This window comes from Petromyzon marinus, chromosome 60 (genome assembly GCF_048934315.1).
Source record: "Petromyzon marinus isolate PM22_M1 ecotype Great Lakes invasive population chromosome 60, UKy_Petmar_22M1.pri1.0, whole genome shotgun sequence".
NCBI lineage: Eukaryota > Metazoa > Chordata > Hyperoartia > Petromyzontiformes > Petromyzontidae > Petromyzon > Petromyzon marinus.
In genome coordinates, this window is record NC_133726.1 from 2,959,810 (window position 1) to 2,973,200 (window position 13,391).

At 50.7% G+C, this 13,391-nt stretch overlaps 1 long non-coding RNA gene across 1 annotated transcript; it reads left to right on the top strand.

Annotated features, from left to right (window-relative positions):
- Nucleotides 1-6,329: 6,329 nt before the first annotated feature.
- LOC142905957 (uncharacterized) lies at nucleotides 6,330-9,380 on the top strand. Its single transcript, XR_012929986.1, has 2 exons — nucleotides 6,330-7,577; nucleotides 8,951-9,380. It is a non-coding gene; the product is annotated as an uncharacterized LOC142905957 (long non-coding RNA).
- The last annotated feature ends 4,011 nt before the right edge of the window (nucleotides 9,381-13,391 follow it).

Consider the following 13,391-nt stretch of genomic DNA (forward strand, 5'->3'; position numbering starts at 1 on the left):
CACACCCTGTTGTATGGCAGTCTGCCGCCCCGAGTAGAGGACTGTCCACCCCTCATGGTGGCAGGAGCTAGAACCGGTCCACCGGACCTCCTGAATGCCACAGAGATCCAGGCGGTACTGGTCCAGCTCCCGAGTGGCAGCCTCTCCTCCGCAGTGAGTGTTCGAACATTCCTACCACACACACACACCCACACCACACACACACAGACACACACTACACACACACCACACGCCCTCCCTAGTCGCGCCCACTTCATTTATCTCGAGTTCGCCCGAACGCGATCATCATCAATAACACAACGTAACCCCCCATGCCGGGCTACAATGGGGCCCCCCCCCCCACAAACACAAATCATGCCCCGAGAAAACAACAACAACAACCATCCCATGCCGATCCGCGTGCACATTTGTCATCCGCTACGAGCATCGTCGTAGTCGTCATCATTATCGTTGTGGCGGGGAACTCAAAGTGGGAGTTTGTTTTTTTGTACAACACGTTTAACGGCACGTTTAGGAATAATATTATTATTGGTGACTTCAAACTTTCGCGACTGCAGGAATTGATATTCTTTGGTTCTTTCGGTAAAGTCACGTAGATAGAGAAAAAGTAAAAGTAAATAATATTTAAAAAAAAAACTACGGCGTTTCGATCACAACACAAGCGAGCGTCATCTGAAAAAAAAATTTGTGATCGAAACGTCGTTAGTTCTTATTTTATATTTCTATCTCCGTGCCTTCCCTGCCTCCCCTGAGCGTAAGTCCCTGATATGTAGCTCCTGTTGCTACTCAGGATAATCCGGCACTTCATCCATGTGTAGAGGCGCTAACTACTCACTGTTCAGTAACCTGCATTGCCACCAGGTATCAAAGGGGCAGTGCAGCGTTACCTCTCTGTGTGAAACGGTTGGGGTCAGACGAGGTGAAGTGGATCGTAGCCACAGTTTGGTAAGAACCAATCAGACAGTTCCACGTGTGAGTGTGTGATTGGTTACACCTGGCCACGAACGGGTATAAGAAGGGTGAGCGCGCAGAGCGCGTGGAGTTCTCTCCCCTACACGAAGACCAAAGCCCGGGCTGAAGATCGCCAGGACCCTGGACCCGGCCTTCCAGCCCTTATGAGGGCTAAGGCTCGGCGTACCCAGTGGTCAAGATCCACCGGGCCAGCGGTGGGTCAGATAGCCTCCCCTAGGTCCCAGCCGGAGGACTCTGGGATAGCGGTAGAGGTGTGAGTAAGTCCCGCCAAGATAGGAGGCTGTACCTCCTTAGGTTAGCAAGAGACTTGTGTGTAGGTCACGCTAAGTCCGGAGGCTGTACCTCCTTAGGTATCAAGAGACCTGTGTGTAGGTCCCGCTAAGTCCGGAGGCTGTACCCCCTTAGGGTATCGGGTGAGGGGACCGCATACCCCTCTGTGTTAAGGACTGTGTAAGAGAAGAATTACAATAAACAGAGTGTGCCTCGTAAGAAGTTTATTCGTCATTATAAACACGACGCATTCATCACGAGAACATCGCTCGCAATCAATCGACCCGTGCAGCGGATTACATGGCGTCATCGCCGTGCGTAATTACGTCATTGGCGCCACTTTTTTGCTGCGGCGTCGAAATTGAACGCGGGACGGTTGAGTGGGCGTGGTTTGGAGGGAGCGGTGGCGCAGCGGTTAGCGCTGCGCTCCAAAACCGGCGACTCCGAGTTCGATTCCCGCTCACGGCAAAAAAAACCAACAACAACCCAGTGACGATTATCTAAACCTTCTGTCGTGGACATCCCCTAGGTCGACTCAGCCTCAAATGAGTACCTGATGAGACGTGTAAAACATTGCCACTATAGAGGCACAAAGGCGGCCGGGCGTGGTGCTGGCCACCCAACCCCTCGTGTGCAATTCCAGTCTTCATGGCCGCTACTACTCGCTGACAGAACTTGCCCCAGCAGTCTGTTCAGGCTATTCGGGGAATCTCCTCCTCCCTTCTCCTCCTCCCCCCTCCTCCTCCCTCATCCCCCTCCTCCCTCTCCTCCTCCACCTCGTCTTCCTACACCTCGTCCTCTCCTTCCACTTCCTACACCTCCTCCTTCCCCCCCTCCTCCTCCCCTTCTTCCTCCTCCCCACTCCTCCTTCCTTCTCCCCCTCCATCTCGTTCTCCCCTCCTCCCCCCTCCTCCTCCCTCCTCCCTCGTCCTCCACCTCCTCACGCCGTCCAAGCTCCATCCCCGGGTCGAGTTCCGTCTGCCAATATCCATCGCCCCCATTCCCTTATCGCCAACAGCCTCTCTCGCCCGTCTCTGATAACCGTCTCCGCGTTATTACTGCGACAAAGGAAGACGCTACTGCTGCTGCTCCTGCTACAGTAGCTGCTGTAGCAGCAGAAGAAGCAGCAGTAGCAGAAAGTAGCTGCAGCAGAAGTAGCAGCAGCAGTAGCATTAGTAGCAGAAGCATCAGCAGTAGTAGCAGCGGCAGTAGCAGCAGAAGAAGCAGAAGATGCAGCAGCAGAAACAGCAGGTGTAACAGCAGCAGTAGGAGCAGCAGAAGCAGCAGTAGCAGAAGTAGCTGCAGCAGGAGTAACAACAGCAGTAGCAGCAGTAGTAGCAGCAGTAGCAGCAGCATTCGTAGCAGCAAAAGCAGCAGAAGTAGCAGCAGCATTAGTAACATCAATAGCGGCAGAAGTAGCAATAGTAGTAGCATTAGTAACAGCAATAGCAGCAGAGGCAGCAGCAGAGTAGCATTAGTAACAACAATAGCAGCAGCAGTAGCATTAGTAACAGCAATAGCAGCAGCAGTAGTAGTAGCATTAGTACAGCAATAGCAGCAGAAGCAGCAGTAGTAGTAGCATTAGTAACAACAATAGCAGCAGTAGCAGCATTAGTAACAACAATAGCAGCAGTAGTAGTAGCATTAGTAACAGCAATAGCAGCAGCTGCAGCAGTAGCATCATTAGTACAGCAATAGCAGCAGAAGCAGCAGTAGTAGTAGCATTAGTAACAACAATAGCAGCAGTAGCAGCATTAGTAACAACAATAGCAGCAGTAGTAGTAGCATTAGTAACAGCAATAGCAGCAGCAGTAGCATTAGTAACAGCAATAGCAGCAGAAGCAGCAGCAGTCGTAGCATTAGTAACAGCAATAGCAGCAGCAGTAGTAGTAGCATTAGTAACAGCAATAGCAACAGCAGTAGCAGTAGCATTAGTAACAGCAACAGCAGTAGTAGTAGCATTAGTAACAGCAATAGCAGCAGAAGCAGCAGCAGTAGCATTGGTAACAGCAATTGCAGCAGCAGTAGTAGCATTAGTAACAGCAATAGCAGCAGAGGCAGCAGAAGTAGAATTAGTAACAGCAATAGCAGCAGCAGTAGTAACAGCAATAGCAGCAGCAGTAGTAGTAGCATTAGTACAGCAATAGCAGCAGAAGCAGCAGTAGTAGTAGCATTAGTAACAACAATAGCAGCAGTAGCAGCATTAGTAACAACAATAGCAGCAGTAGTAGTAGCATTAGTAACAGCAATAGCAGCAGCTGCAGCAGTAGCAGCATTAGTACAGCAATAGCAGCAGAAGCAGCAGTAGTAGTAGCATTAGTAACAACAATAGCAGCAATAGTAGCATTAGTAACAGCAATAGCAGTAGTAGCATTCGTAACAGCAATAGCAGCAGCAGTAGCATTAGTAACATCAATAGCAGCAGAAGCAGCAGCAGTAGCATTGGTAACAGCAATAGCAGCAGAAGCAGCAGTAGTAGTAGCATTAGTAACAACAATAGCAGCAATAGTAGCATTAGTAACAGCAATAGCAGTAGTAGCATTAGTAACAGCAACAGCAGTAGTAGTAGCATTAGTAACATCAATAGCAGCAGAAGCAGCAGCAGTAGCATTAGTAACAGCAATAGCAGCAGCAGTAGTAGCATTAGTAACAGCAATAGCAGCAGAGGCAGCAGAAGTAGAATTAGTAACAGCAATAGCAGCAATGGTAGCATTAGTAACAGCAATAGCAGCAGTAGTAGTAGCATTAGTAACAGCAATAGCAGCAGAGGCAGCAGCAGCAGTAGCATTAGTAACAGGAATAGCAGCAAAAGCAGCAGCAGTCGTAGCATTAGTAACAGCAACAGCAGTAGTAGTAGCATCAGTAACAGCAATAGCAGCAGAGGCAGCAGCAGTAGCATTAGTAACAGCAATAGCAGCAAAAGCAGCAGCAGTAGAATTAGTAACAGCAATAGCAGCAATGGTAGCATTAGTAACAGCAATAGCAGCAGAGGCAGCAGTAGTAGAATTAATAACAGCAATAGCAGCACCAGCAGTAGCATTAGTAACAGCAATAACAGCAGCAGTAGCAGCAGTAATAGCATTAATAACAGCAATAGCAGCAGCAGCAGTAGTAGCATTAGTATCAGCAATAGCAGCAGAAGCAGTAGCAACAGTAGCATTAGCAACAGCAATAGCAGCATTAGTAGTAGCATTAGTAACAGCAATAGCAGCAGAAGCAGCAGCAGTAGTAGCATTAGTAACAGCAATAGCAGCAGTAGTAACAGCAATAGCAGCAGTAGTAGCATTAGTAACAGCAGTAGCAGCAGTAGTAGCATTAGTAATAGCAGCAGCAGCAGTAGTAACAGCAATAGCAGCAGTAGTAACAGCAATAGCAGCAGAAGCAACAGCAGTAGTAACAGCAATATCAGCAGAAGCAGCAGCAGAATGGGAAAAACGGAACGCGTCACAACGGGAGGAGGGTTCCTCATGCGGGCTGTGGGTGTGTGGGTGACTGGGATGGTAGTTGAGTGGCTTTGTGAGTTTGTGAGTGAGTGGGTGAGTAGGTGGGTGAGTGGGTGGGTGGGTGGGCTATTGAGTGTGTGAGTCATAGACTGGGTGGGTGATTGAGTGGGTTGTTGAGTGGGTATGTGAGTTAGTAGGTGAGTGAGTGGGTTGTTGAGTGGGTGAGTGAGTGGGTGAGTGAGTGGGTGGTTGAGTGGGTGAGTGAGTAGGTGAGTGAGCGAGTGAGTGGGTTGTTGAGTGGGTTGTTGAGTGGGGGAGTGAGTAGGTGAGTGGGTGTGTCAGTGGGTTGTTGAGTTGGTGTGTGAGTTTGTGGGTGAGTTTGTGAGTGAGTAGATGGGTGTGTGGGTGGGTAATTGAGTGAGTGGGTGGGTGGTTGAGTAGGTGAGTGAGTGAGTGGGCTGTTGAGTGGGTATGTGAGTGAGTGGGTGAGTTAGTAGGTGAGTGAGTGGGTGAGTGGGTGGGTAAGTAGGTGAGTGAGTGAGCGAGTGAGTGGGTTATTGAGTGGGTATGTGAGTGAGTGGGTTGTTGAGTGGGTGAATTAATAGGTGAGTGAGCGAGTGAGTCGGTGGTTGAGTGGGTGAGTAAGTAGTTGAGTGAGCGAGTGGTTGAGTGAGTGGGTTGTTTAGTGGGTGAGTTAGTAGGTGAGTGAGTGGGTGAGTGAGTATCTGAGTGAGTGGGTGTGTCCGTGGGTTGTTGAGTGGGTATGTGAGTTTGTGCGTGATTGCGTGGGTGTGTGATTGCATGTGTGTGTGATTGCATGTGTGAGTGATCAAGTGGGTTAGTTTGTGGGTGATTGAGTGGGTATGTGAGTTTGTGCGTGATTGCGTGGGTGTGTGCTGGCATGTGTGTGTGATCAAGTGGCTTATTTTGTTGGTGATTGAGTGGGCGAGTGAGTAGATGAGTGGATGGGTGAGTGAGTGGTTGGGTAAGTGGTTGAGTGGGTGGGTGATTGAATGTGTGAGTGAGTAGGTGGGTGAGTGGGTCTGTCAGCGAGTGAGTGGGTGAATGAGTGGGTGTTTGAGTGAATTAGTTGGTGAGTGTGTGAGCGGGTGTTTGAGTGAGTGAGTGGTTGAGTGCGTGAGTGGGTGTTTGAGCGAGTGGGTGGGTGAGCGAGTGGGTGAGTGCGTGAGCGGGTGGGTGAGTGAGTGGGTGTTTGAGTGAGTGGGTCGGTGAGCGAGTGGGTGAGTGCGTGAGCGGGTGGGTGGGTGAGTGCGTGAGCGGGTGGGTGGGTGAGTGCGTGAGCGGGTGTTTTGAGTGAGTGGGTGGGTGAGCGATTGGGTGAGTGCGTGAGCGGGTGTTTGAGTGAATTAGTTGGTGAGTGCGTGAGCTGGTGTTTGAGTGAGTGTTTGAGTGAGTGAGTGGGTGAGTGGGTGAGTGCGTGCGCGAGCGAGCGGGTGGGTGGGTGAGTGAGTGGGTGGGTGAGTGGGTGTTTGAGTAAGTGAGTGGGTGAGTGCGTGAGCGGGTGGGTAGGTGAGTGAGTGGGTGTTTGAGTAAGTGAGTGGTTGAGTGCGTGAGTGGGTGTTTGAGTGAGTGGGTGGGTGAGCGAGTGGCTGAGTGCGTGAGCGGGTGGGTGGGTGAGTGAGTGGGTGGGTGAGTGGCTGCGGTATATGGTTCAGGGTTCAGGGCCAGTCACACTCCTCACGCGACGCTCTTCTCCTCTGCCGGAGAGGCAAAGTAATCCGATCCAAATTGTTCTGGACGAGAAAAACAAAAAAACTAAATCTCCATAATCTGACAGCGGCTGCTGAGGCTGCACCCCCAGATCACGGCCGTGCGTCGTCTCTCAGGGACAGCATCAAGGAGATGGCGAAGTTCATTATCTGCGCCGAGTCTGAAACGCGTCGGGGACGTGCAGGAACAACAATAATAAAAAGAAAGAGAACAGGACAAAGCAAAGAGGTGTGGACGGATTCTGCCCCCCCCCCCCCCCCGTTCTTTCCGCAAAAAAATAAACAGAAACAAATCTGTTTTCAACTGTTTTTGTACCAGGTAAGGAAGGCCCCACTGAGATATGTAACTTTTTTTTTTCAGAAGCGACGTTGCTATCAAAAAAAATAATAATAACTCAACTAAGTGGTTGGTTGACTTATCATCGCGAGGAAATGTGTAGCAGGAACCAAATACTCAAAACGCCGCGATGTCGATTCTGGATGTGGAGGGGAAAACATCGGAGGTCCTGGAGACAAATCCACGCGACCACGGGGAGAGAGAGAGACACGCAAATTACAGATATACAGCAGCAGGCGTCAGGGTCGGGATCGAACCCACGACCTCCTGTACACCAGGCGAGGTAGTTAACATCACCTAGCCACCGTGATGATGATAAGAGAGAGACACGCAAACTCCAAATATACAGCAGCAGGCGTCAGGGTCGGGATCCAACCCACGACCTCCTGCGTACCAGGCGAGGTAGTTAACATCTCCTAGCCACTCCTATCGTGTTTTTATTTAAATATTTTTCGTTCTAACATTCTGACCCGTACCTCTACTGTACGTCTGAAAAAAATAGCTTTATAGCTCATCGGATTCCTCCATCGCCACTGGGGGAGACAAAGGCGGCCGAGGGTGATCCTGGCCACCCACCCACTCGTCGTTTTTGCCGCAGTCCCGGCCTTCACAGGTGCCGTTCGCTCACAGCGCACGCCCCAACACTCTGTTACAGGCTGCAAGGGGTAGGGTCGTTGCCCCACGTGTGTGTCTGTGTGCGTGTGGGGAGCGGTGAAGGACGCTGCTACTGGGCAGTTGGAGGCAGTCGCCCTCCAACAACAACGGAGGGCGGAGGAGCGACGCTCACAACAACGAGCGGAGCGCCGGGTGGCTAAAGCACAGCAGGTTGGCACAGTAGGGGGCACAGGTGGTGCATCAGCCAGTCATCTCGGTCATCTTAGTGAGTCGACCCGTGGCACCTGCTGGGTCTGCCCCGTGACCTCCTGCCAGCGGGCATTCGACACTTCACGTGACCTCAAGGTGCACATAGCCTGGCACAAGCGTTGTGGTGACGTCACCACCACTTAGTGGCGAATGGCGGTTGTTGTTGTTGGGGAGCGGTGGTGTACCGCTCACGGCCGACACCAGTGACGATTATCTGAACCGGTCCTGGGCCTCCCCTAGGTCGACTCAGCCTCAAATGAGTACCTGGTGCGGTGTGTAGAGAACATCGCCACTGGGGAGACAAAGGCGGTCTCGGGCGTGGTGCTGGCCACCCACCCCCTCGTGCGCCGTCCCGGCCTTCATAGGTGCTCGCTAACAGCACTTGCCCCTACAGTCTGTTAAGGCTACACGGTGGGGGATCTTTGTCTTTGTGGTGCTCTGTATGCAAGGGCCACGTTCGCCATCGTAGCAGGCGGTCACGCCGCGCGTCATCCCTCTGAGCTTTTTAAAGTTGTCTTCACCCCCGCCGGCTATTCGCACGTGTCAAATGAAGTGGGGCTGGAGGGGGGGGGGGGTAGAGGGGGAGGGGGATAAGGGGGGCGGACTGGTGGGGGCGGACTGGTAGGGGGAACTGGGGGGGGGTGAAGGGGGATAGAAGGGGGAACTGGGGGGGGGGATAGAGGGGGGGCTGGTAGGGGGTAGCTGGGGGTGGAGGGGGTAGAGGGAGGTGGGGTTGGTAGAGGGGGGAACTGGGGGGGGGTTGGTAGGGGGGAGCTGGGGTGGGGGGCTGGTAGGGGGGGGAGGGGGATAGAGGGGGGTTTAGGGGTGTAGAAGGAGGGGGCTAAGGGGGAGCTAGAGGGGGGCGGGGCTGGTAAGGGGGAGCTGTGGGGGAGGGGGTTAGAAGGGGAGGGGCTAAGGCGAGGCCGCGCTGGTAGGGGGAAGGTGGGGGTGAGTGGGGGTGGGGGGGGGTCCCCCCAAGTTCACTGCTCGCGTGTGACGGAGCCCTCTGCACGCGCCGTGACAATTGCCTTCGCGCTGGTGGGGAGTCGAACCCAGGGCCCTCCCGCACCTCCAACCTCCCCGCCCCCCCACCCAACCGGTCAACGCTGAGCGCTGAAGTTCAACAGCACGCACGGAGCTCACCGCGGCTCGCACGTAACGGTTGGCGGCTTTAACGTCGAACTTCGTAAGCGTGGCGAGCCGCGCTAGCCGTAGGGGTGGGTGGGAGGTGGTGGTGGTGGTGGTGACCTCCTGGGTGTCAAAGTCTGTTTTGAGTGGGAAGAATTCCGATGAGATACAAAGCTCCTCTTTGTTATTGTTGTTGTTGTTCGCAGATGTTCATTCGAGCAGCGAGCCTCTTCACACCGGAACCTTTCGGCCTTACGGAGCGCAGCGCTTGATTCCGCTGGTCTGCAATGTCTTTTTTCTTTTAATACGTCGTCTGTGCTGCTGTTTATTTACGGATTTTGATGCGCTGAATTTAAATAGGACAATTTCGAAAACTGAATGGCTACTGTTCACAAGATATTTTAGTTTTTTTTTGGCATTTTACGTCGCCGTATATTGTGCGGATAGTAGCGTTTTAGTCATAAATTGTAAACCTAGGTGTTTTCGTGTGTTTATGGTTGCTTCAGATGATAACGTGTCACCTTGTCCTGTTCACGTACCACTTGAGAAAAAAAAAAGTCAGCAAAAGGGTTATAATAAATAAAATGTATTAGGAAACAAAGGTGTAAAAAAAAATAAACTATTATGTATCTTTAAGTGCGTAGCTTAGTCCTTGTTCAGTGTCTACTCGGCTCTTGTATTCGTTAAATGGAGCATCCGTTGACACTGTAAGGCAATAGTCTGCAAGCGTTGATGGGGCACCATTTGCCCTGATAGAGTCTCTCCATTGTCGCAACGTCCTGGGTGAAATCGCTCGCCGTACTTGTCGCTCGCTGCTCCGCACTTCGGTGGGAAAAAAAAAATCGAGATGAGAGTGGCGAAAGATTTTTTTTTTTTTTTACATTTAGTGACATTTTGCAGCCAAGGCTTCTGTACGCCTTGAGGAGGAGGAGGAGGAGGAGGATTTCCACCAACTCCCCTGTAGTTAAATTTTGATTTAAAGCTTTCGTGACTGCAGTCATTCATATTCTTAGTTCTTTCGGTAAAGTCACGTTGAAGGGGAAACAACAAAATAATAAAAAATATATGAAACAATAAAAAAAATTCTCACGACGTTTCGACCATAACACACACCTGAAGACGACCGTTTGTGTTATGGTCGAAACGTCGTGAGAATTTTTATTGTTTTATTTATATTTTTTAATTATTTTGCTGTTTCCCTTCAACGTGACTTTACCGAAAGAACTAAGAATATCCCCTGTAGTTGTCCGCCTTGTTGTTCCCGAGAAAACGTGTGTGCCACTAAACTGGAAGGCTTTCCATGCCGTCTTTTCCTTGCCACGCAGTGCACTGTCAGATGCATCATCTCGAAGAACTTCACCAATCTGAGGACCAACAAAGACAACCTTCCTTTATCTTAGCTTCACTTAACCTTGGGCATTTTCCACGGAGGTACTTGAAAGCCGCTCGTGTTTTTGCCCATGGCTTTGACAAAAGTTCTTCATCAGACCCAGCTTGATGTGTAAGGGTGGTAACAAAATCTTCCTTGATTCAACGAGTGGTGGATGCTGAACACCTTTCCTCCCAGGCTCCAATGCCTGCCAGAGTGGCCAATCTGTCTTTAGGTAGTGGTAATCTCTCGTAACGACTATCCCATTCGCAGAGAGAGCAGCAGTACTTTGTGCATCCAGTCTGCAGACCAAGCAAGAGAGCAACAACCTTCAAATCGCCACAAAGCTGCCATTGATGTTGGTCAGAGTTCATGCACCTCAAAAGCCGTTTCATGTTGTCATGGGTTTCCTTCATATGGACTGCATGATCAACTGCTTTGCTGCACATTGCCATTATGCAGAAAGACAGCTTTAAGACTCATCTTCGATGAATCAGTGAACAGTCTCCACTCATCTAGATCATGAACGATGTTGAGGGATGCCATCACCACCATCGATGTTATTGCAGGCTACAAGATCACTGTCCTTGAAGAAGAATGGGACAAGATCCTTTTGACGGTCACGGAACATGGCAACCCTAACATCACCTGCCAGGAGATTTCACTGCCGCAGTCTGGAGCCCAACTCTGTCTTACTCTTGGGTAGTTCCAAATCCCTGACAAGGTCTTTCAGTTCACCTTGTGTTATGAGGTGTGGTTCAGAGGAGGAGGATGGGAGAAAATCTGGGTCACGTGACCTTGATGGTTCAGGACCAGACGTTTCATCCTCTTCGTCGTCTGACTCAAGTGAGAATGATTCCGGTGCATCAGGAAGCGGCAGTCCTTCTCCGTTGGGGTACTGGGCGTACAGCCGATGGAATGTTTTGATAATGCACAGTCCACTTTCTATTCTTTGACACACCTTTTCCAACTGGAGGCGTCATGCAGAATGTAACAATCGCTGATATGATCTGTTGGCTCTCTCCAAACCATTGGCACTGCAAAAGGCATCGATTTCCTTTTCCTGTTCAACCACTGGCGAAGATTTGTTGCACAAGTGCTGCAGCATGTGTGTGGGGCCCACATCTTGTCCTGAGCTCCATATATTTTGCAGCCAAAATAAAGGCGATAGGCTTTCTTAACCATGGTGGTTACACTGCGCTTTTTGTGACGCAAAAGTCACTTCACCACAAACATAGCAGAAGTTAAATTTTGATTTACAGCTTTCGTGACTGCAGTAATTCATATTCTTAGCTCTTTCGGTAAAGTCACGTTGAAGGGAAACAATAAAATAATAAAATATATATAAAACAATAAAAATTCTCACGACGTTCCGACCATAACACAAACGGTCGTCATCAGGTGTGTCGGTTTGTGTCGGTTTGCAAACCGACACACCTGATGACGACCGTTTGTGTTATGGTCGGAACGTCGTGAGAATTTTTATTGTTTTATATATATTTTATTGTTTCCCTTCAACGTGACTTTACCGAAAGAGCTAAGATTATAGCAGAAGTTACCTACTTTGTTCACACGAGCGCGAAGGCATCTCTGCTTACTTTGGCTAAACAGAAATGTGTCCCTTTGCAAAATCAAACACTGACAAATAAGAGAGCACGACACTGCATGATTTCTCGAGCTGATATCGGGCAATTTGTTCAGCAGAGAGATGCTAGCCTATTCATGATTGCGTCATCCATTACTTCTAGGAATAACATGATGCAATTCATATCGTGTATGACGCAATACCAGGTTCAGATTGCATCATTCATTGTTTTGCTCAAAAAAACAAGCACTGTCCAAACCCAGTCATAGATTTATTCATAGAATCAGTCAAAGATGTATTTTAGTAATTTCTGGTTTAAATTGAGATCCCTTCCCTTTATAACTCACTTATCCTCCGCCATTCCCAAGTTGAGGGTCCTATATACTGACCCAGCAGCATATCTTGAAAACTAGAGCCAATGAAAAAAATGTAAGCATCATTTTCATTCTCGGTGACCCAGCATTAGTAAAGTTGGAATACATTTATTTCGGAAGCATTTTGGCTGTAGACCAGTGCTTTCAAGGCTGAGTCGACCCAGGTGAATCACGGCACCAGGTTCAGACGATCAACGTCGGAGCCACTGTGCGATTCTCGCTGTGCGTCAACTACTGCAAAAAGACAAAGATCCCCCGTACAGCCTCAACAAGGCTGTCGGGGCAAGTGCTGTGAGCGAGCACCTATGAAGGCGGGAACGGCACACGACGGGGTGGGTGACCAGCCACCACACACACCCCACACACACCATACACACACACACCACACACCACACCACACACACACACCACACACACACACCACACACACCACACACACCACACACACACCACACCACACACACCACACACACCCCACACACACCACACACACACCACACATACACCACACATACACCACACACCACACACACAGACACACCACACACACACACCACACACACCACACACACACCACACACACACCACACACACCACACCACACACACACCACACACACACCACACACACACCACACACACAGACACACACACACATACACCACACATAGACCACACATACACCACACACCACACACACAGACACACAGACACACCACACACACACCCCACATACACCACACACACACCACACAACAACAACCGCCATTCGCCACTAAGTGGCGGTGACGTCACCACGACGCTTGTGCCAGGCCATGTGCACCTTGAGGCCACGTGGAGTGTCGAACGCCCGCGGGCAGGAGGTCACGGGGCAGACCCAGATGCCACGGGTCCACTGACTGAGATGACTGGCTGATGCCCCACCTGTGCCCCCTACTGTGCCAATCTGCTGTGCTTTAGCCACCCGCCGCTCCGCTCAACAACACTTTGCCGTGAGTGCCAGTCTAGGTGCACTCTTGAGGCCGGCACGTGAATGCGTAACGGGTTAATTGACTCAGTTGATGAGCCACCTGTGCTCCCCGCTGTGCCAACTCCCGCAGACGCACAGGCACGCAGACGCAGATCCTCCGTCCAACACCGCACCCCGCATTGCCTCGAGCAGACTGTCTGGGGCAAGTGCTGTGAGCTAGTGGCAGCACCACATTGAAGGCAGCCGCTGGGGCACACGAGGGGGTGGGTGTCTGGATTGCTTGGAAGCCTCCTCATCATCCTACTCCTCCCCTCCCCCTCTTCCTGCTCCTCATCCTCCTCCTCCCCTCC